Consider the following 18044-nt stretch of genomic DNA (forward strand, 5'->3'; position numbering starts at 1 on the left):
AAACTGTAATAGTATAGCACCTTTCATACATGCAATATAGTTGAAGTCATATGAAGCTTTAAGTGTTGGGGACAGTGGTAGTGTTGTGATTGTGACTGTGACTGTGACTATGAGTAGTGGGTCTTATTACTGGCACTTAAATCTAAGATGCTCCAGGGGGGAGTTACTAGCCCAGTCTCTGTAGTTGGTCTCGGTTAGTGGATTTGGATCAGATAATTTTGACATGAAGAAAAGTAAACAGCTAAATGTGACAGATAAGACACACCAAGAACAAACTGCGAAACCGAAGCTAACAAAGGGTAAACAGATTAAATGGAAAAAAAGATAGAATAAGAGGGAATCCCAAAAGAAGGGATTGTAGATAGCCAATGCATCTCAAACAATAGATTAAAAAGCTTTTTATAAGTAGCCCACTAACTGGAAAACAGTAGATTAACTACGAGTCGTCCTTTATAAGATTTCAAAATTGCACAGTCTGATGGACCAAGGTGTTTCTTTGCAAAGTACTTTGGGTATAACAAAAAAAAAACATTTCAGTATCCACAGGTTTTAGTAGGCTTTACTATACATGAACAAATGATTGCAAGAGGCATGTGGCAAAACTTTGAACATGTTTTTCAGTTGTTTCTATATCGATGCATTTACTTTAAAAATATTGAAGATGTCCATGGGAAATCATCTCACCCATATCAGAGCCTCAGCCTTAACATAGGTTTGTGCCAGGAGATGCTGTAAAAACTCATTCCAATGTGGTGAAAATGTTCTTTTCTATACTACAATAATGTCTAATAGTATTGCTTAACTCCGTTTCCCCCTTGTCATGTCATTCAATCAAATAGCATTGATTAGGGATTAATTGAAATCATATCAACATGAAGATATTCAATGTTTGAAAAATTGTTGTTTATGTTTAAAAACTTGGGTGTGACACTTCACATGTTCTTTTTATTTCTACATTGGTCACATGTGCCCAGGGAATCAGGTACTTTAGGTAGCCTACCGTTGCAAGCCTCCAGAAAGAGTGACTAGGTTGCAAGGTTAATAATCTGATACTCTACCGACTGAACTACCCACACTCCTGCCTCAGTAAAAAAAAGTAATAGAGACGATGGCTCTGGAACAAATTGTGGAGAGGAAAGGAGCAATGTCAGAGGATCAGGCTTGTAGTTGACTGACCCCATAGCTACTCTTTCTCGAGGCTTGCGGTGGTCCCCAAAGTCCCTTCACTGCTGCATAAATGGAAATGCCGGGGATTGAACCCGGGGCCTCATACATGCAAAGCATGCACTCTACCACTGAGCTACATCCCCTTCAAATTTTGTCAAAAGACTACACTTCCCAGCCTAGACGTTGTGCCGTGCAAGAGGCTTATAATGCTAATTGTCGAAGTGCACGTTGGAGCCAACAAAGTAACAGCCGGGTCCTCTGACGGTGCTCCTCTCCGCTCCACAGGCTGTTTGATTTATGAAATTCTGCGCAAACCCTGAGCCACGGCTTGCGGTTGTACCCAGACCTCCTTTGGGGACATATAAGTGGAGATGCCGGGGATTGAACCCGGGGCCTCATACATGCAAAGCATGCGCTCTACCACTGAGCTACATCCCCTTCAGTAGTTGTCAAAAGATTACACTTCCCAGCCTAGACGTTGTGCCGTGCAAGAGGCCTCTATTCCTATTTGTGGAAGTCCACGGAGGAGCCAACAAAATACTAGCCCGGTCCTCTGACCGCGCTCCTCTCCACTCCACAGGCGGTTTGATTTGTGAAATTCTGCGCAAACCTTGAACCACGGCTTGCGGCCATCCCCAAAGTGCTGCATAAGTGGAGATGCCGGGGATTGAACCCGGGGCCTCATACATGCAAAGCATGCGCTCTACCACTGAGCTACATCCCCTTCAAATGTTGTCAAAAGACTACACTTCCCAGCCTAGACGTTGTGCCGTGCAAGAGGCTTATAATGCTAATTGTCGAAGTGCACGTTGGAGCCAACAAAGTAACAGCCGGGTCCTCTGACAGTGCTCCTCTCCGCTCCACAGGCTGTTTGATTTATGAAATTCTGCGCAAACCCTGAGCCACGGCTTGCGGTTGTACCCAGACCTCCTTTGGGGACATATAAGTGGAGATGCCGGGGATTGAACCCGGGACCTCATACATGCGAAGCATGCGCTCTACCACTGAGCTACATCCCCTTCAGTATTCATCAAAAGATTATACTTCCTAGTACAGACGTTGTGCCGTGCAAGAGGCCTACATTCCTAATCGTGGAAGTCCACGGAGGAGCCGAGAAAATACTAGGCAGGTCTTCTCCACTCCACAGGCGGTTTGATTTGTGAAATTCTGCGCAAACCCTGAACCACGGCTTGCGGTGGTCCCCAAAGTCCCTTCAGTGCTGCATAAATGGAGGTGCCGGGGATTGAACCCGGGGCCTCATACATGCAAAGCATGCGCTCTACCACTGAGCTACATCCCCTTCAGTGATTGTCGAAAGATTACACTTCCCAGCCTAGACGTTGTGCCGTGCAAGAGGCCTCTTTTCCTAATTGTGGAAGTCCATGGAGGAGCCAACAAAATGCCAGCCCGGTCCTCTGACGGCACTCCTCTCCACTCCACAGGCGGTTTGATTTGTGAAATTCTGCGCAAACCCTGACCCACGGCTTGCGACGGTACCCTGACCTCCTTTAGGGCCGCATAAGTGGAGATGCCGGGGATTGAACCCGGGACCTCATACATGCGAAGCATGCGCTCTACCACTGAGCTACATCCCCCTCAGACACTGTCATAAAGATGCCGCTTCGTGAACAAAATTTTCTTTCACTCTAACTCGTCAGGCCTTTGTTCCACAAGCAGTTTCATTTCTCCTGGAAAGTCAAATTCCCGGCTATTGTGGGCAGCTGCTCTGCACTTGGTGTTGTGCTTTACTGCTGCAGCAATAGGAAGCCAAGTTCGCTACCTGCTCTGTTTTGCAACATGCACCGCAATCCACAAATGTTGGTAGCGGGCAGAGCACGAGCTTCTTTTCACAGGCACCTTTTCGTGTCGGCTGTGAACCTTGCAAACTACCTACTCTTTCTCGAGGCTTGCGGCCATCCCCAAAGTGCTGCAAAAGTGGAGATGCCGGGGATTGAACCCGGGGCCTCATACATGCAAAGCATGCGCTCTACCACTGAGGTACATCCCCTTAAGAAGTTGTCAAAAGATTACACTTCCCAGCCTAGACGTTGTGCCGTGCAAGAGGCTTATAATGCTAATTGTCGAAGTGCACGTTTGAGCCAACAAAGTAGCAGCCGGGTCCTCTGACGGTGCTCCTCTCCGCTCCACAGGCTGTTTGATTTATGAAATTCTGCGCAATCCCTGAGCCACGGCTTGCGGTTGTACCCAGACCTCCTTTGGGGACATATAAGTGGAGATGCCGGGGATTGAACCCGGGACCTCATACATGCGAAGCATGCGCTCTACCACTGAGCTACATCCCCTTCAGTATTCATCAAAAGATTATACTTCCTAGTACAGACGTTGTGCCGTGCAAGAGGCCTCTTTTCCAAATTGTGGAAGTCCATGGAGGAGCCAACAAAATGCCAGCCCGGTCCTCTGACGGCACTCCTCTCCACTCCACAGGCGGTTTGATTTGTGAAATTCTGCGCAAACCCTGACCCACGGCTTGCGACGGTACCCTGACCTCCTTTAGGGCCGCATAAGTGGAGATGCCGGGGATTGAACCCGGGACCTCATACATGCGAAGCATGCGCTCTACCACTGAGCTACATCCCCCTCAGACACTGTCATAAAGATGCCGCTTCGTGAACAAAATTTTCTTTCACTCTAACTCGTCAGGCCTTTGTTCCACAAGCAGTTTCATTTCTCCTGGAAAGTCAAATTCCCGGCTATTGTGGGCAGCTGCTCTGCACTTGGTGTTGTGCTTTACTGCTGCAGCAATAGGAAGCCAAGTTCGCTACTTGCTCTGTTTTGCAATATGCACCGCAATCCACAAATGTTGGTAGCGGGCAGAGCACGAGCTTCTTTTCACAGGCACCTTTTCGTGTCGGCTGTGAACCTTGCAAACTAGCTACTCTTTCTCGAGGCTTGCGGCGGTCCCCAAAGTCCATTCAGTGCTGCATAAATGGAGATGCCGGGGATTGAACCCGGGGCCTCATACATGCAAAGCATGCGCTCTACCACTGAGCTACATCCCCTTCAGTAGTTGTCAAAAGATCACACTTCCCAGCCTAGACGTTGTGCCGTGCAAGAGGCCTCTATTCCTATTTGTGGAAGTCCACGGAGGAGCCAACAAAATACTAGCCCAGTCCTCTGACGGCGCTCCTCTCCACTCCACAGGCGGTTTGATTTGTGAAATTCTGCGCAAACCTTGAACCACGGCTTGCGGCCATCCCCAAAGTGCCGCATAAGTGGAGATGCCGGGGATTGAACCCGGGACCTCATACATGCGAAGCATGCGCTCTACCACTGAGCTACATCCCCCTCAGACACTGTCATAAAGATGCCTCTTCGTGAACAAAATTTTCTTTCACTCTAACTCGTCAGGCCTTTCTTCCACAAGCAGTTTCATTTCTCCTGGAAAGTCAAATTCCCGGCTATTGTGGGCAGTTGCTCTGCACTTGGTGTTGTGCTTTACTGCTGCAGCAATAGGAAGCCAAGTTCGCTACCTGCTCTGTTTTGCAACATGCACCGCAATCCACAAATGTTGGTAGCGGGCAGAGCACGAGCTTCTTTTCACAGGCACCTTTTCGTGTCGGCTGTGAACCTTGCAAACTACCTACTCTTTCTCGAGGCTTGCGGCCATCCCCAAAGTGCTGCAAAAGTGGAGATGCCGGGGATTGAACCCGGGGCCTCATACATGCAAAGCATGCGCTCTACCACTGAGGTACATCCCCTTAAGAAGTTGTCAAAAGATTACACTTCCCAGCCTAGACGTTGTGCCGTGCAAGAGGCTTATAATGCTAATTGTCGAAGTGCACGTTTGAGCCAACAAAGTAGCAGCCGGGTCCTCTGACGGTGCTCCTCTCCGCTCCACAGGCTGTTTGATTTATGAAATTCTGCGCAATCCCTGAGCCACGGCTTGCGGTTGTACCCAGACCTCCTTTGGGGACATATAAGTGGAGATGCCGGGGATTGAACCCGGGACCTCATACATGCGAAGCATGCGCTCTACCACTGAGCTACATCCCCTTCAGTATTCATCAAAAGATTATACTTCCTAGTACAGACGTTGTGCCGTGCAAGAGGCCTACATTCCTAATCGTGGAAGTCCACGGAGGAGCCGAGAAAATACTAGCCAGGTCTTCTCCACTCCACAGGCGGTTTGATTTGTGAATTTCTGCGCAAACCCTGAACCACGGCTTGCGGTGGTCCCCAAAGTCCCTTCAGTGCTGCATAAATGGAGATGCCGGGGATTGAACCCGGGGCCTCATACATGCAAAGCATGCGCTCTACCACTGAGCTACATCCCCTTCAGTGATTGTCGAAAGATTACACTTCCCAGCCTAGACGTTGTGCCGTGCAAGAGGCCTCTTTTCCAAATTGTGGAAGTCCATGGAGGAGCCAACAAAATGCCAGCCCGGTCCTCTGACGGCACTCCTCTCCACTCCACAGGCGGTTTGATTTGTGAAATTCTGCGCAAACCCTGACCCACGGCTTGCGACGGTACCCTGACCTCCTTTAGGGCCGCATAAGTGGAGATGCCGGGGATTGAACCCGGGACCTCATACATGCGAAGCATGCGCTCTACCACTGAGCTACATCCCCCTCAGACACTGTCATAAAGATGCCGCTTCGTGAACAAAATTTTCTTTCACTCTAACTCGTCAGGCCTTTGTTCCACAAGCAGTTTCATTTCTCCTGGAAAGTCAAATTCCCGGCTATTGTGGGCAGCTGCTCTGCACTTGGTGTTGTGCTTTACTGCTGCAGCAATAGGAAGCCAAGTTCGCTACTTGCTCTGTTTTGCAACATGCACCGCAATCCACAAATGTTGGTAGCGGGCAGAGCACGAGCTTCTTTTCACAGGCACCTTTTCGTGTCGGCTGTGAACCTTGCAAACTAGCTACTCTTTCTCGAGGCTTGCGGCGGTCCCCAAAGTCCATTCAGTGCTGCATAAATGGAGATGCCGGGGATTGAACCCGGGGCCTCATACATGCAAAGCATGCGCTCTACCACTGAGCTACATCCCCTTCAGTGGTTGTCAAAAGAATACACTTCCCAGCCTAGACGTTGTGCCGTGCAAGAGGCCTCTATTCCTATTTGTGGAAGTCCACGGAGGAGCCAACAAAATACTAGCCCGGTCCTCTGACGGCGCTCCTCTCCACTCCACAGGCGGTTTGATTTGTGAAATTCTGCGCAAACCTTGAACCACGGCTTGCGGCCATCCCCAAAGTGCTGCAAAAGTGGAGATGCCGGGGATTGAACCCGGGGCCTCATACATGCAAAGCATGCGCTCTACCACTGAGCTACATCCCCTTCAGAAGTTGTCAAAAGATTACACTTCCCAGCCTAGACGTTGTGCCGTGCAAGAGGCTTATAGTCGAAGTGCACGTTTGAGCCAACAAAGTAACAGCCGGGTCCTCTGACGGTGCTCCTCTCCGCTCCACAGGCTGTTTGATTTATGAAATTCTGCGCAAACCCTGAGCCACGGCTTGCGGTTGTACCCAGACCTCCTTTGGGGACATATAAGTGGAGATGCCGGGGATTGAACCCGGGACCTCATACATGCGAAGCATGCGCTCTACCACTGAGCTACATCCCCTTCAGTATTCATCAAAAGATTATACTTCCTAGTACAGACGTTGTGCCGTGCAAGAGGCCTACATTCCTAATCGTGGAAGTCCACGGAGGAGCCGAGAAAATACTAGCCAGGTCTTCTCCACTCCACAGGCGGTTTGATTTGTGAAATTCTGCGCAAACCCTGAACCACGGCTTGCGGTGGTCCCCAAAGTCCCTTCAGTGCTGCATAAATGGAGATGCCGGGGATTGAACCCGGGGCCTCATACATGCAAAGCATGCGCTCTACCACTGAGCTACATCCCCTTCAGTGATTGTCGAAAGATTACACTTCCCAGCCTAGACGTTGTGCCGTGCAAGAGGCCTCTTTTCCTAATTGTGGAAGTCCATGGAAGAGCCAACAAAATGCCAGCCCTGTCCTCTGACGGCACTCCTCTCCACTCCACAGGCGGTTTGATTTGTGAAATTCTGCGCAAACCCTGACCCACGGCTTGCGACGGTACCCTGACCTCCTTTAGGGCCGCATAAGTGGAGATGCCGGGGATTGAACCCGGGACCTCATACATGCGAAGCATGCGCTCTACCACTGAGCTACATCCCCCTCAGACACTGTCATAAAGATGCCGCTTCGTGAACAAAATTTTCTTTCACTCTAACTCGTCAGGCCTTTGTTCCACAAACAGTTTCATTTCTCCTGGAAAGTCAAATTCCCGGCTATTGTGGGCAGCTGCTCTGCACTTGGTGTTGTACTTTACTGCTGCAGCAATAGGAAGCCAAGTTCGCAACCTGCTCTGTTTTGCAACATGCACCGCAATCCACAAATGTTGGTAGCGGGCAGAGCACGAGCTTCTTTTCACAGGCACCTTTTCGTGTCGGCTGTGAACCTTGCAAACTAGCTACTCTTTCTCGAGGCTTGCGGCGGTCCCCAAAGTCCATTCAGTGCTGCATAAATGGAGATGCCGGGGATTGAACCCGGGGCCTCATACATGCAAAGCATGCGCTCTACCACTGAGCTACATCCCCTTCAGTGGTTGTCAAAAGAATACACTTCCCAGCCTAGACGTTGTGCCGTGCAAGAGGCCTCTATTCCTATTTGTGGAAGTCCACGGAGGAGCCAACAAAATACTAGCCCGGTCCTCTGACGGCGCTCCTCTCCACTCCACAGGCGGTTTGATTTGTGAAATTCTGCGCAAACCTTGAACCACGGCTTGCGGCCATCCCCAAAGTGCTGCAAAAGTGGAGATGCCGGGGATTGAACCCGGGGCCTCATACATGCAAAGCATGCGCTCTACCACTGAGCTACATCCCCTTCAGAAGTTGTCAAAAGATTACACTTCCCAGCCTAGACGTTGTGCCGTGCAAGAGGCTTATAGTCGAAGTGCACGTTTGAGCCAACAAAGTAACAGCCGGGTCCTCTGACGGTGCTCCTCTCCGCTCCACAGGCTGTTTGATTTATGAAATTCTGCGCAAACCCTGAGCCACGGCTTGCGGTTGTACCCAGACCTCCTTTGGGGACATATAAGTGGAGATGCCGGGGATTGAACCCGGGACCTCATACATGCGAAGCATGCGCTCTACCACTGAGCTACATCCCCTTCAGTATTCATCAAAAGATTATACTTCCTAGTACAGACGTTGTGCCGTGCAAGAGGCCTACATTCCTAATCGTGGAAGTCCACGGAGGAGCCGAGAAAATACTAGCCAGGTCTTCTCCACTCCACAGGCGGTTTGATTTGTGAAATTCTGCGCAAACCCTGAACCACGGCTTGCGGTGGTCCCCAAAGTCCCTTCAGTGCTGCATAAATGGAGATGCCGGGGATTGAACCCGGGGCCTCATACATGCAAAGCATGCGCTCTACCACTGAGCTACATCCCCTTCAGTGATTGTCGAAAGATTACACTTCCCAGCCTAGACGTTGTGCCGTGCAAGAGGCCTCTTTTCCTAATTGTGGAAGTCCATGGAAGAGCCAACAAAATGCCAGCCCTGTCCTCTGACGGCACTCCTCTCCACTCCACAGGCGGTTTGATTTGTGAAATTCTGCGCAAACCCTGACCCACGGCTTGCGACGGTACCCTGACCTCCTTTAGGGCCGCATAAGTGGAGATGCCGGGGATTGAACCCGGGACCTCATACATGCGAAGCATGCGCTCTACCACTGAGCTACATCCCCCTCAGACACTGTCATAAAGATGCCGCTTCGTGAACAAAATTTTCTTTCACTCTAACTCGTCAGGCCTTTGTTCCACAAGCAGTTTCATTTCTCCTGGAAAGTCAAATTCCCGGCTATTGTGGGCAGCTGCTCTGCACTTGGTGTTGTACTTTACTGCTGCAGCAATAGGAAGCCAAGTTCGCTACCTGCTCTGTTTTGCAACATGCACCGCAATCCACAAATGTTGGTAGCGGGCAGAGCACGAGCTTCTTTTCACAGGCACCTTTTCGTGTCGGCTGTGAACCTTGCAAACTAGCTACTCTTTCTCGAGGCTTGCGGCGGTCCCCAAAGTCCATTCAGTGCTGCATAAATGGAGATGCCGGGGATTGAACCCGGGGCCTCATACATGCAAAGCATGCGCTCTACCACTGAGCTACATCCCCTTCAGTAGTTGTCAAAAGATTACACTTCCCAGCCTAGACGTTGTGCCGTGCAAGAGGCCTCTATTCCTATTTGTGGAAGTCCACGGAGGAGCCAACAAAATACTAGCCCAGTCCTCTGACGGCGCTCCTCTCCACTCCACAGGCGGTTTGATTTGTGAAATTCTGCGCAAACCTTGAACCACGGCTTGCGGCCATCCCCAAAGTGCCGCATAAGTGGAGATGCCGGGGATTGAACCCGGGACCTCATACATGCGAAGCATGCGCTCTACCACTGAGCTACATCCCCCTCAGACACTGTCATAAAGATGCCGCTTCGTGAACAAAATTTTCTTTCACTCTAACTCGTCAGGCCTTTGTTCCACAAGCAGTTTCATTTCTCCTGGAAAGTCAAATTCCCGGCTATTGTGGGCAGCTGCTCTGCACTTGGTGTTGTGCTTTACTGCTGCAGCAATAGGAAGCCAAGTTCGCTACCTGCTCTGTTTTGCAACATGCACCGCAATCCACAAATGTTGGTAGCGGGCAGAGCACGAGCTTCTTTTCACAGCACCTTTTCGTGTCGGCTGTGAACCTTGCAAACTACCTACTCTTTCTCGAGGCTTGCGGCCATCCCCAAAGTGCTGCAAAAGTGGAGATGCCGGGGATTGAACCCGGGGCCTCATACATGCAAAGCATGCGCTCTACCACTGAGGTACATCCCCTTAAGAAGTTGTCAAAAGATTACACTTCCCAGCCTAGACGTTGTGCCGTGCAAGAGGCTTATAATGCTAATTGTCGAAGTGCACGTTTGAGCCAACAAAGTAGCAGCCGGGTCCTCTGACGGTGCTCCTCTCCGCTCCACAGGCTGTTTGATTTATGAAATTCTGCGCAATCCCTGAGCCACGGCTTGCGGTTGTACCCAGACCTCCTTTGGGGACATATAAGTGGAGATGCCGGGGATTGAACCCGGGACCTCATACATGCGAAGCATGCGCTCTACCACTGAGCTACATCCCCTTCAGTATTCATCAAAAGATTATACTTCCTAGTACAGACGTTGTGCCGTGCAAGAGGCCTACATTCCTAATCGTGGAAGTCCACGGAGGAGCCGAGAAAATACTAGCCAGGTCTTCTCCACTCCACAGGCGGTTTGATTTGTGAATTTCTGCGCAAACCCTGAACCACGGCTTGCGGTGGTCCCCAAAGTCCCTTCAGTGCTGCATAAATGGAGATGCCGGGGATTGAACCCAGGGCCTCATACATGCAAAGCATGCGCTCTACCACTGAGCTACATCCCCTTCAGTGATTGTCGAAAGATTACACTTCCCAGCCTAGACGTTGTGCCGTGCAAGAGGCCTCTTTTCCAAATTGTGGAAGTCCATGGAGGAGCCAACAAAATGCCAGCCCTGTCCTCTGACGGCACTCCTCTCCACTCCACAGGCGGTTTGATTTGTGAAATTCTGCGCAAACCCTGACCCACGGCTTGCGACGGTACCCTGACCTCCTTTAGGGCCGCATAAGTGGAGATGCCGGGGATTGAACACGGGTCCTCATACATGCGAAGCATGCGCTCTACCACTGAGCTACATCCCCCTCAGACACTGTCATAAAGATGCCGCTTCGTGAACAAAATTTTCTTTCACTCTAACTCGTCAGGCCTTTGTTCCACAAGCAGTTTCATTTCTCCTGGAAAGTCAAATTCCCGGCTATTGTGGGCAGTAGGGATGTAACGATTACCGGTGTGATGGTAAAGCATGATAAAAATGTTGACGATAACAATTACCGTGTTCATTTCGAATATCATTATTATCACGGTTGATACTACGGTGTGGTAACCGCGTGTTTAATTCCTCCCAGCTTCATCCGAGCCTGCTTTTGACTCAAGCTGAAAGGCTACTATGAAACAAAACTTACTAATTCTGTTATCTAATTGATGGATTTAACCATGATTCGGATAAGGCTACACCTGCTTTTAAAGGGCGCAACATTTCCACCCCAAAACGTGCGCTGTATCATGTAGCCACTCTGCGTCTTTTTATTTAGGCCTACGTTCACATTAAATCTAGGCTATTCCACTAACGTTATCAGGAGGAGAATGCCGTGAAGTTTTATGTTGAGCGCTGGGATATAAGCGCTCATTGGAACAGATATACCAACTCCAAATCATAAGTTAAGCTATAAGCAGCCAACATTTCCAATCAAGGGAAAAGTGAGCACAATGCCACGGTAACCTATGGGATTTAGTTCATTTAGGCCTACTGTAGTGTTTAATTCAAAACTACACAGCCGATTGGCAAACTTTTACATCTTGAGAGAGTTCCATCAAGGTAACTATCCCGTTAGCTCAAAGTCAAAAGTCAAAGTCAAAGTACTTTATTGGCCATTTGTGCATAACACATTGGAATTCTTGTGCAGGCCCTACAAGTCAAGTATTTTTAAAAAAGAACAGACATGACAAGTATTTAAAACAGACATGACAAAGAGTAACACATACAAGACATTCAACAAATAGCATTGCACCTGATCTCCTTATTGCACATTGTCCCATTAGAGTCTTTCACGAAAATATTGCACCTTTTGTCCCTTTGTTAATATTGCACATATTCCCCACATTAAGTTACCCTAGTTTACCCTAATATTGCACATTGTCCCCTTGTTTCAGTATTGCCCATAGTCCCATATACAATACAGTGTAAAATATTGCACAGTGTCCATATTTCCAGGCAGTAACCTCCAAGTGGCATGTGTATGTTATGTTAGTAGTATTGTGTCTTTTATGTCAGTATTTTAATTTTGACAGCAGTCTGACTGTAGCAGGAAAGAAGCTGTTAAAGAGTCTGACCGTCTTAGTTGAGATGCTGTCCGCTCTGCTCTGACGCAGGTTGTATGTGCAGTGTTTGTGTCTGAAAAGAGAGTGGGCTGGGTGTAAGGAGTCTTTGATGATTCTCTCTGCCCTCTTCTGACAGCGCTGTTCATACATGCTTTCCATAGAGGGAAGTTTTGTTCTAATAATCCTCTCTGCAGATTTTATGACACGTTGTAAAGTCCTTCTCTCAGCCTGTGTGGTGTTGCCATACCAGACAGCAATACCTGTGGAGAGGATGCTCTCAACTAGTCCTCTGTATGCTTGTGTAAGGGGGCGGTGACTCAGGCCAGCTTTTTTTAACATGCGTATAAAATAGAGCCTTTGCTGGGCTTTTCTCACTGTGGCTGTAGTGTTTTGGGTCCAGCTCAGGTTGGAAGTCACTTGCAGTCCCAGAAATTTGTGACTGTCGGCCCGTACTACCTCAGTCCCATTGATGCTGAGGGGCTGTAAGGGAGGCGGGCGTTTCCTAAAATCCATTATTACTTCCCTTGTCTTGTCTGTGTTAAGGATGAGATCATTTGTCTCCCCATAAGCAATGATGTCATTCACAACAGACCTATACCCTGACTCATCCCCCCCTTTGATAAGGCCCAGAATGGTGGTATCATCAGCATATTTTATGATGATGGTGTTATCATGGTTGGATACACAGTCATGGGTGTACAAGGTGAAGAGTTTAGGGCTGAGGCAGCAGCCCTGTGGAGATCCTGTGCTAACTGTAATCTCAGCAGACACCCGCCCTCCCATTCTCACCACCTGTGGTCTCTCTGTCAGGAAGTCCAGGATCCAGTTACAGGTGGGGGTTGGGAGACCCAGGTCTGTCAGCTTTCTGATCAGCTTGCCTGGACGGATGGTGTTGAAGGCCGAGCTATAATCCAGGAAAAGCATCCTGGCGTATGTTCTGCTGCCTTCCAGGTGTTCCAGAGTGTGATGTAAAGCTATTGACACCGCGTCATCCACTGATCGATTGGGGCGGTAGGCAAACTGAAAAGGGTCGACACTGTCCGGTACTGTGTAGTTAATGTGTGATAGGACCATTTTTTCTAAGCATTTCATGGCGACTGATGTAAGTGCTACTGGCCTGAAATCGTTGAGAGTCTGTGTGTCGGGTCTCTTAGGGACTGGGATGATGCTTGATTTTTTAAATATACGAGGGACTACTTCCTGTGATAGGGACAGATTAAAAATGTCGGTGTATGTAACGGGGGGAACGTGCTTGTGTTATGAACATTGACTGATGGTAGGGGGCGGGGCTGGACTGTGATTGCGTTGTGGCGTGTATGTGGTTTGTGCAATCTGTTACAGGTGTATCCAAGAACCCCTGATGACGGACCTGCGCAGTTGGGGGTTTGAGGATTTAAAACTTTCATGGCGGCTCTCGACAGGGCGATTTCTTGTTGGCAACTGGCGCCCGCAAGGGAGGACAACAAAGAGTTACAACGCACTCTATACCTGACGCTAAAGGGAAGTAGCTTACGCCTAGCCTAACCACTGTTCGGTGGCCTAGCTTTCTGTTTTCGGTGTGGTTCCTGATTGCTGTTCCTCCCCTACAGCCCTGTCCTTGTGTGTACGGGGAAGCGTGCGTTTGCTGCCAAGAGAAGCGGATGCGAGCCATAACGAGAGGACTATCGAGTGTCGGGCCAGGACGGACCGTTGCGACGGCCAACCAGCATACTACTACCGCGGCCACTGGGCGGAATCCCGGAGGAACAGCTGGGTCGTGAGTGGTGCATGGACTGTCCCCGTAGCCCTTGTTAGCCCCCTCTGTATGAACTGTGGTGTCCAGTTGGTTAGCCTAATTATCAGGTCTGTCTGCCCATGGTGCTAGTTATAAATCTTATTTATCATTGGTGGTTGCTATGGGTCCAGCCTACTGCTATCGTGTTGAATGTCACTAGTAATTTGCTGTGTTTTGCCGTGACATGTTTTGAACTGTGATTCACCTTATTACTATCTGCTGTTATGCCCTTTTGTAATTTGCTGTGAGGACTTGAAATTGTGTGCCGTGTTGTGACCTCACCTTAACTAGTGGATTCACACTGTGTAGCTTGCTGGCAGCCCGAGACCCCGCTCTCCTTTAGAGGGCGCCAGAATATAGTTGATTCATACTGGTTATAATTAAGATTGCTCTGTAGCATTTAGCTGATTCATACTGGAGATAATTTAGATTGCTTGATAGCATTTAGCTGATTCATACTGGAGATAATTTAGATTGCTTTATAGCACCTAGCTGATTCACACTGGTTACAGACCTCATATATTGCTTTTAGTAAAGACTATAGCATAGCTACCCCCGCTCTGCCTCTGGTGGTCAGACTGTATTAGTGCTATACTGGTTGGACGTGATTGTGATTTTAAAAACCTTGTAACTTAAATAAACTTGACTTTTATAAAAGTATTCTCGTGTTGTGTGTGTGCCTCAAGGGTCTGCTTTTCCAGCCTGCTTACCGTTACAAAATTGGCGTAGTCGGCAGGATCCTTGACGCACACATCATCATGAGTGAGGAAGAGCAGGGACCGGCAATACAGCCACAAGTAGTTAATGCTTTTATGCCTTGGTTTATGGGTGCACCATGGGTCCCAAAGTTTAGCGGAGGGGAGTCATGTAGATTTATTGAGTGGAGGACTCAAATAGAAGCCTTGATCAGGGCCCAGGGGCTGAATGCAGAACAAAGGGTTGATTTCATATTGAGTGCATTAGAGGGGAATGCTAAAAGAGAGGTGGCACTGTTGGCACCAGAGAAATGTAACACTGATGTTGCGATTATACAAGAACTAGCACTGTTATATGGAGGCCAACAACCAGTGGCTCAACTGCGCATCCAGTTTTTTAACTGCAAACAGGAGCCAGGGGAGGATGTACGAGCTTTCACCCTCCGTCTGCGGGAGCTGCATCACAAATGGAGAGCGAGAGAACCTCTTGTAGGCGGCAGTGATGACGAGCTGCTTCGCACACAATTTGCCATGGGTCTGAGGCACGGCCCAACCAGTCAAGAGCTACAGAGACAGCTCCGCAGGACCCCAACACTGACGTTTGCAGAGGCGTGTATGGAAGCAAAGGCGCTAGAACGTGAGCAGCAGCAAACTGAAGGAGCTCAGGTCTGCCCAACCTTCGCTACAACACCAAAGACCACAAAGACCACAACGACCACAGATTGGCAACAGATGAAGGAGGCTTTGCGTGAGGAATTGCGGGGTGAGTTAAAAGAACAAGTTACCCTACTAGGAAAGTCTATTGTGGATGAGTTGCAGGGACGCTTGAAAATCAGCCCGTCTGCACTCCCGCCACCGATTGCTTCTCCCCCTCGACCAGCCAGGCGACCACAAACCAGTGCCACGCCCGCTCAATCCTACTGGCCCCCTCAGACGAATGCCCCCCAACGCCAAAGATTAGGGTCAGCCCCTCCAGGGCAGCCATTTTACCAGTGGGATGCCCAAGGAAGAGCTATCTGCAGAGACTGCGGGGAATCCGGCCACATCCAGAGGTTTTGTCCTCGCCGACGCCCAACCCAGACGGGTTTTCGGTACTCCCGGTCACATCAGGGCGACTGAACCGGGAGCGGGCCCCCACTGTGCCCCCACAAAAGCCCTCTATTGTGGGTAGATGCCCTGAGGTCGAGGTGCTCATCCAACAGAAACTGATACCATGCATACTTGACACCGGCTCACAAGTAACTCTTTTTAGTGAGACACTGTTCCGGCGCCACTTTGGCGAAGGTAGTATGCTCGACCCTAATAGTATATCGTGGCTGGCTCTGAAGGCAGCCAATGGGCTAAACATTCCTTATGTGGGGTACGCAGTTTTAGATTTTCAGATTGGGGGCATAGATGTGAAAGGGAAAGGGGTGGTTATTGTCAGGGATGATTGCATCAACACTGAGTATGGACTTTTGGGCATGAATGTCATAGCAGACTGTTGGGCTGGTATTTTCGGTGGCGGACACCCTGGTGTTGCCGCATTTAAATCTGTGTTCTCTCCTGCTGCAGAAAAAGCCTGGGATGCTGCCTTTGCTGCCTGTCGCAGAACCAAAGCTTTAGTCGCACATATGGAGCTACAGGGGGTGGCTAGACTTCCCCGACAGCCCCCGGTGGTGATCCCGCCTTCAACAGAGATGATCGTTTGGGCTCAAGTGCCGCAAGCTGCCGGCCTCCCTGACTGTCCTGTGTTGGTCGAAGATCTTGAAGGCAATGGTCAAGAATGGAGGGTGGCTAGGTCTGTGAGCTGGACTCAAGGAGGTAGGGTCCCCCTGCGCATGTGCAACCCTAACCCTTTTCCTCTTGAACTCCCCCAGCGGTGCCCCTTGGCTTCTGTCAACCAAATTGACCAACAGGATGTTCAAGGGCAGTCAAGACTGGTGCTGCGCAAGGCTGGACCTCAAGTCATTGAAGTCGATGTCCAGCACGCTGAGCGAACTCCACAGGGTGACCACCCGGCCATGTCCCTCTGTGGTGAGGGATTGGACATCGACCAACAGGCACAATTGAAGGCCCTGCTGTGTAAGTGGTCTCATGTGTTCGCAGCTAATGAAGATGATTTTGGGAGAACGGGTGTTATCACTCACCAGATACCCACTGGCACAGCACCACCAATTCGAGAGCGTTACCGCCCAGTTCCTCCAAAGCTCTACACCGAACTGAGGTCCTTGCTGCAAGGGATGTTAGATAGTGAGGTGGTTAAAGAGAGTGCCAGTCCGTGGGCTGCTCCAGTAGTCCTGGCGAAGAAAAAGGATGGCTCATTGAGATTCTGCGTGGATTATCGTAAACTTAACGCAGTAACCCACAAGGACTCTTTCCCGCTGCCACGGATCGAGGAATCTCTCACCAGCTTGAGCAAGTCGGAGTGGTACTCTACCCTCGATCTCGCCAGTGGTTATTGGCAGGTAGAAGTTGCCCCTGAAGACCAGGAGAAGACTGCTTTCGCGACACCTTTTGGGCTCTACCAGTTCGAGCGGATGCCATTTGGCCTCTGTAATGCGCCAGCCACATTTCAGAGGTTAATGCAACGCTGCTTGGGAGCTCAGGTCTATGATTACCTTCTCATTTATCTTGATGACATCATAGTGTACTCCCCGAGTTTCCACGCCCACTTGGGACATCTCGAGCAGGTCTTCACCCGTCTCCAGGACCATGGCCTAAAGTTACAGCCTCACAAGTGCCACTTGTTCCAGCGAAGCGTGACATACCTAGGACATGTTGTCAGCAAACAGGGCGTTGCCACAGACCCCGACAAGACCGCAGTAGTCCAGGACTGGGCCACCCCATCAACTGTCAAGCAAGTGCGATCATTCTTGGGTTTTGCCGGGTACTATCGCCGGTTTATTCCAGCTTTTGCCAAGGTAGCGGCCCCACTACATCAACTTCTCCAAGGTCAGGCCAACCGACCCTCGGCCCGCATCCAGTGGACAGCAGACTGCCAGGCTGCATTCGACCATCTGAAGAGAGCCCTCCTCAGTGCCCCCATCCTCGCCTATGCAGACTTTCAACTGCCATTTCGACTGTACACAGACGCCAGCTTGGACGGCCTGGGTGCAGTGCTCGCCCAAGTTCAAGATGGGAGAGAAAGAGTCATCGCCTATGCTAGCCGTAGCCTCCACTCTGGTGAGCGCAATGACCAAAACTATAGTTCATTCAAACTAGAACTGCTAGCACTAAAATGGGCTGTGACCGAGAAGTTTAAGGACTACTTGTGGGGGGCACAATTTACCATCTTTACGGATAATAACCCGTTGGTCCACCTCGACACAGCAAACCTAGGCGCAACAGAACAGCGATGGGTGGCACAACTCGCGAACTTCTCATACGAAATCCGTTACCGGCCGGGGACGGCAAATCGGAATGCAGATGTTCTATCTCGACTCCCAGGAGAAGCAGCGCACCCAGTGG

The 18044-nt window shown here is 49.9% G+C and overlaps 31 non-coding genes across 31 annotated transcripts; all 31 read right to left on the minus strand.

Moving 5' to 3' along the window:
* Positions 1 to 1238: 1238 nt before the first annotated feature.
* Positions 1239 to 1310, minus strand: trnaa-ugc (transfer RNA alanine (anticodon UGC)). Its single transcript has one exon. It is a non-coding gene; the product is annotated as a tRNA-Ala (tRNA).
* A 223-nt stretch (positions 1311 to 1533) lies between these two features.
* On the minus strand, positions 1534 to 1605 carry trnaa-ugc (transfer RNA alanine (anticodon UGC)). The gene has a single exon. It is a non-coding gene; the product is annotated as a tRNA-Ala (tRNA).
* Positions 1606 to 1819: 214 nt separating this feature from the next.
* Positions 1820 to 1891, minus strand: trnaa-ugc (transfer RNA alanine (anticodon UGC)). Its single transcript has one exon. It is a non-coding gene; the product is annotated as a tRNA-Ala (tRNA).
* A 223-nt stretch (positions 1892 to 2114) lies between these two features.
* trnaa-cgc (transfer RNA alanine (anticodon CGC)) lies at positions 2115 to 2186 on the minus strand. The gene has a single exon. It is a non-coding gene; the product is annotated as a tRNA-Ala (tRNA).
* A 209-nt stretch (positions 2187 to 2395) lies between these two features.
* Positions 2396 to 2467, minus strand: trnaa-ugc (transfer RNA alanine (anticodon UGC)). The gene has a single exon. It is a non-coding gene; the product is annotated as a tRNA-Ala (tRNA).
* Positions 2468 to 2690: 223 nt separating this feature from the next.
* trnaa-cgc (transfer RNA alanine (anticodon CGC)) lies at positions 2691 to 2762 on the minus strand. Its single transcript has one exon. It is a non-coding gene; the product is annotated as a tRNA-Ala (tRNA).
* A 341-nt stretch (positions 2763 to 3103) lies between these two features.
* trnaa-ugc (transfer RNA alanine (anticodon UGC)) lies at positions 3104 to 3175 on the minus strand. The gene has a single exon. It is a non-coding gene; the product is annotated as a tRNA-Ala (tRNA).
* Positions 3176 to 3398: 223 nt separating this feature from the next.
* Positions 3399 to 3470, minus strand: trnaa-cgc (transfer RNA alanine (anticodon CGC)). The gene has a single exon. It is a non-coding gene; the product is annotated as a tRNA-Ala (tRNA).
* A 223-nt stretch (positions 3471 to 3693) lies between these two features.
* On the minus strand, positions 3694 to 3765 carry trnaa-cgc (transfer RNA alanine (anticodon CGC)). Its single transcript has one exon. It is a non-coding gene; the product is annotated as a tRNA-Ala (tRNA).
* A 350-nt stretch (positions 3766 to 4115) lies between these two features.
* On the minus strand, positions 4116 to 4187 carry trnaa-ugc (transfer RNA alanine (anticodon UGC)). The gene has a single exon. It is a non-coding gene; the product is annotated as a tRNA-Ala (tRNA).
* Positions 4188 to 4401: 214 nt separating this feature from the next.
* Positions 4402 to 4473, minus strand: trnaa-cgc (transfer RNA alanine (anticodon CGC)). The gene has a single exon. It is a non-coding gene; the product is annotated as a tRNA-Ala (tRNA).
* Positions 4474 to 4814: 341 nt separating this feature from the next.
* Positions 4815 to 4886, minus strand: trnaa-ugc (transfer RNA alanine (anticodon UGC)). The gene has a single exon. It is a non-coding gene; the product is annotated as a tRNA-Ala (tRNA).
* A 223-nt stretch (positions 4887 to 5109) lies between these two features.
* On the minus strand, positions 5110 to 5181 carry trnaa-cgc (transfer RNA alanine (anticodon CGC)). The gene has a single exon. It is a non-coding gene; the product is annotated as a tRNA-Ala (tRNA).
* A 209-nt stretch (positions 5182 to 5390) lies between these two features.
* trnaa-ugc (transfer RNA alanine (anticodon UGC)) lies at positions 5391 to 5462 on the minus strand. Its single transcript has one exon. It is a non-coding gene; the product is annotated as a tRNA-Ala (tRNA).
* A 223-nt stretch (positions 5463 to 5685) lies between these two features.
* Positions 5686 to 5757, minus strand: trnaa-cgc (transfer RNA alanine (anticodon CGC)). Its single transcript has one exon. It is a non-coding gene; the product is annotated as a tRNA-Ala (tRNA).
* Positions 5758 to 6107: 350 nt separating this feature from the next.
* Positions 6108 to 6179, minus strand: trnaa-ugc (transfer RNA alanine (anticodon UGC)). The gene has a single exon. It is a non-coding gene; the product is annotated as a tRNA-Ala (tRNA).
* A 214-nt stretch (positions 6180 to 6393) lies between these two features.
* Positions 6394 to 6465, minus strand: trnaa-ugc (transfer RNA alanine (anticodon UGC)). The gene has a single exon. It is a non-coding gene; the product is annotated as a tRNA-Ala (tRNA).
* Positions 6466 to 6679: 214 nt separating this feature from the next.
* trnaa-cgc (transfer RNA alanine (anticodon CGC)) lies at positions 6680 to 6751 on the minus strand. The gene has a single exon. It is a non-coding gene; the product is annotated as a tRNA-Ala (tRNA).
* Positions 6752 to 6960: 209 nt separating this feature from the next.
* Positions 6961 to 7032, minus strand: trnaa-ugc (transfer RNA alanine (anticodon UGC)). The gene has a single exon. It is a non-coding gene; the product is annotated as a tRNA-Ala (tRNA).
* A 223-nt stretch (positions 7033 to 7255) lies between these two features.
* On the minus strand, positions 7256 to 7327 carry trnaa-cgc (transfer RNA alanine (anticodon CGC)). The gene has a single exon. It is a non-coding gene; the product is annotated as a tRNA-Ala (tRNA).
* Positions 7328 to 7677: 350 nt separating this feature from the next.
* trnaa-ugc (transfer RNA alanine (anticodon UGC)) lies at positions 7678 to 7749 on the minus strand. Its single transcript has one exon. It is a non-coding gene; the product is annotated as a tRNA-Ala (tRNA).
* A 214-nt stretch (positions 7750 to 7963) lies between these two features.
* On the minus strand, positions 7964 to 8035 carry trnaa-ugc (transfer RNA alanine (anticodon UGC)). The gene has a single exon. It is a non-coding gene; the product is annotated as a tRNA-Ala (tRNA).
* Positions 8036 to 8249: 214 nt separating this feature from the next.
* Positions 8250 to 8321, minus strand: trnaa-cgc (transfer RNA alanine (anticodon CGC)). Its single transcript has one exon. It is a non-coding gene; the product is annotated as a tRNA-Ala (tRNA).
* Positions 8322 to 8530: 209 nt separating this feature from the next.
* trnaa-ugc (transfer RNA alanine (anticodon UGC)) lies at positions 8531 to 8602 on the minus strand. Its single transcript has one exon. It is a non-coding gene; the product is annotated as a tRNA-Ala (tRNA).
* Positions 8603 to 8825: 223 nt separating this feature from the next.
* Positions 8826 to 8897, minus strand: trnaa-cgc (transfer RNA alanine (anticodon CGC)). The gene has a single exon. It is a non-coding gene; the product is annotated as a tRNA-Ala (tRNA).
* A 350-nt stretch (positions 8898 to 9247) lies between these two features.
* Positions 9248 to 9319, minus strand: trnaa-ugc (transfer RNA alanine (anticodon UGC)). The gene has a single exon. It is a non-coding gene; the product is annotated as a tRNA-Ala (tRNA).
* A 214-nt stretch (positions 9320 to 9533) lies between these two features.
* trnaa-cgc (transfer RNA alanine (anticodon CGC)) lies at positions 9534 to 9605 on the minus strand. The gene has a single exon. It is a non-coding gene; the product is annotated as a tRNA-Ala (tRNA).
* A 340-nt stretch (positions 9606 to 9945) lies between these two features.
* Positions 9946 to 10017, minus strand: trnaa-ugc (transfer RNA alanine (anticodon UGC)). The gene has a single exon. It is a non-coding gene; the product is annotated as a tRNA-Ala (tRNA).
* A 223-nt stretch (positions 10018 to 10240) lies between these two features.
* Positions 10241 to 10312, minus strand: trnaa-cgc (transfer RNA alanine (anticodon CGC)). The gene has a single exon. It is a non-coding gene; the product is annotated as a tRNA-Ala (tRNA).
* A 209-nt stretch (positions 10313 to 10521) lies between these two features.
* Positions 10522 to 10593, minus strand: trnaa-ugc (transfer RNA alanine (anticodon UGC)). Its single transcript has one exon. It is a non-coding gene; the product is annotated as a tRNA-Ala (tRNA).
* A 223-nt stretch (positions 10594 to 10816) lies between these two features.
* On the minus strand, positions 10817 to 10888 carry trnaa-cgc (transfer RNA alanine (anticodon CGC)). Its single transcript has one exon. It is a non-coding gene; the product is annotated as a tRNA-Ala (tRNA).
* Between the last annotated feature and the right edge of the window lie 7156 nt (positions 10889 to 18044).

The sequence above is a fragment of the Sardina pilchardus genome, chromosome 23, assembly GCF_963854185.1.
Source record: "Sardina pilchardus chromosome 23, fSarPil1.1, whole genome shotgun sequence".
In the NCBI taxonomy this organism is placed as follows: domain Eukaryota; kingdom Metazoa; phylum Chordata; class Actinopteri; order Clupeiformes; family Clupeidae; genus Sardina; species Sardina pilchardus.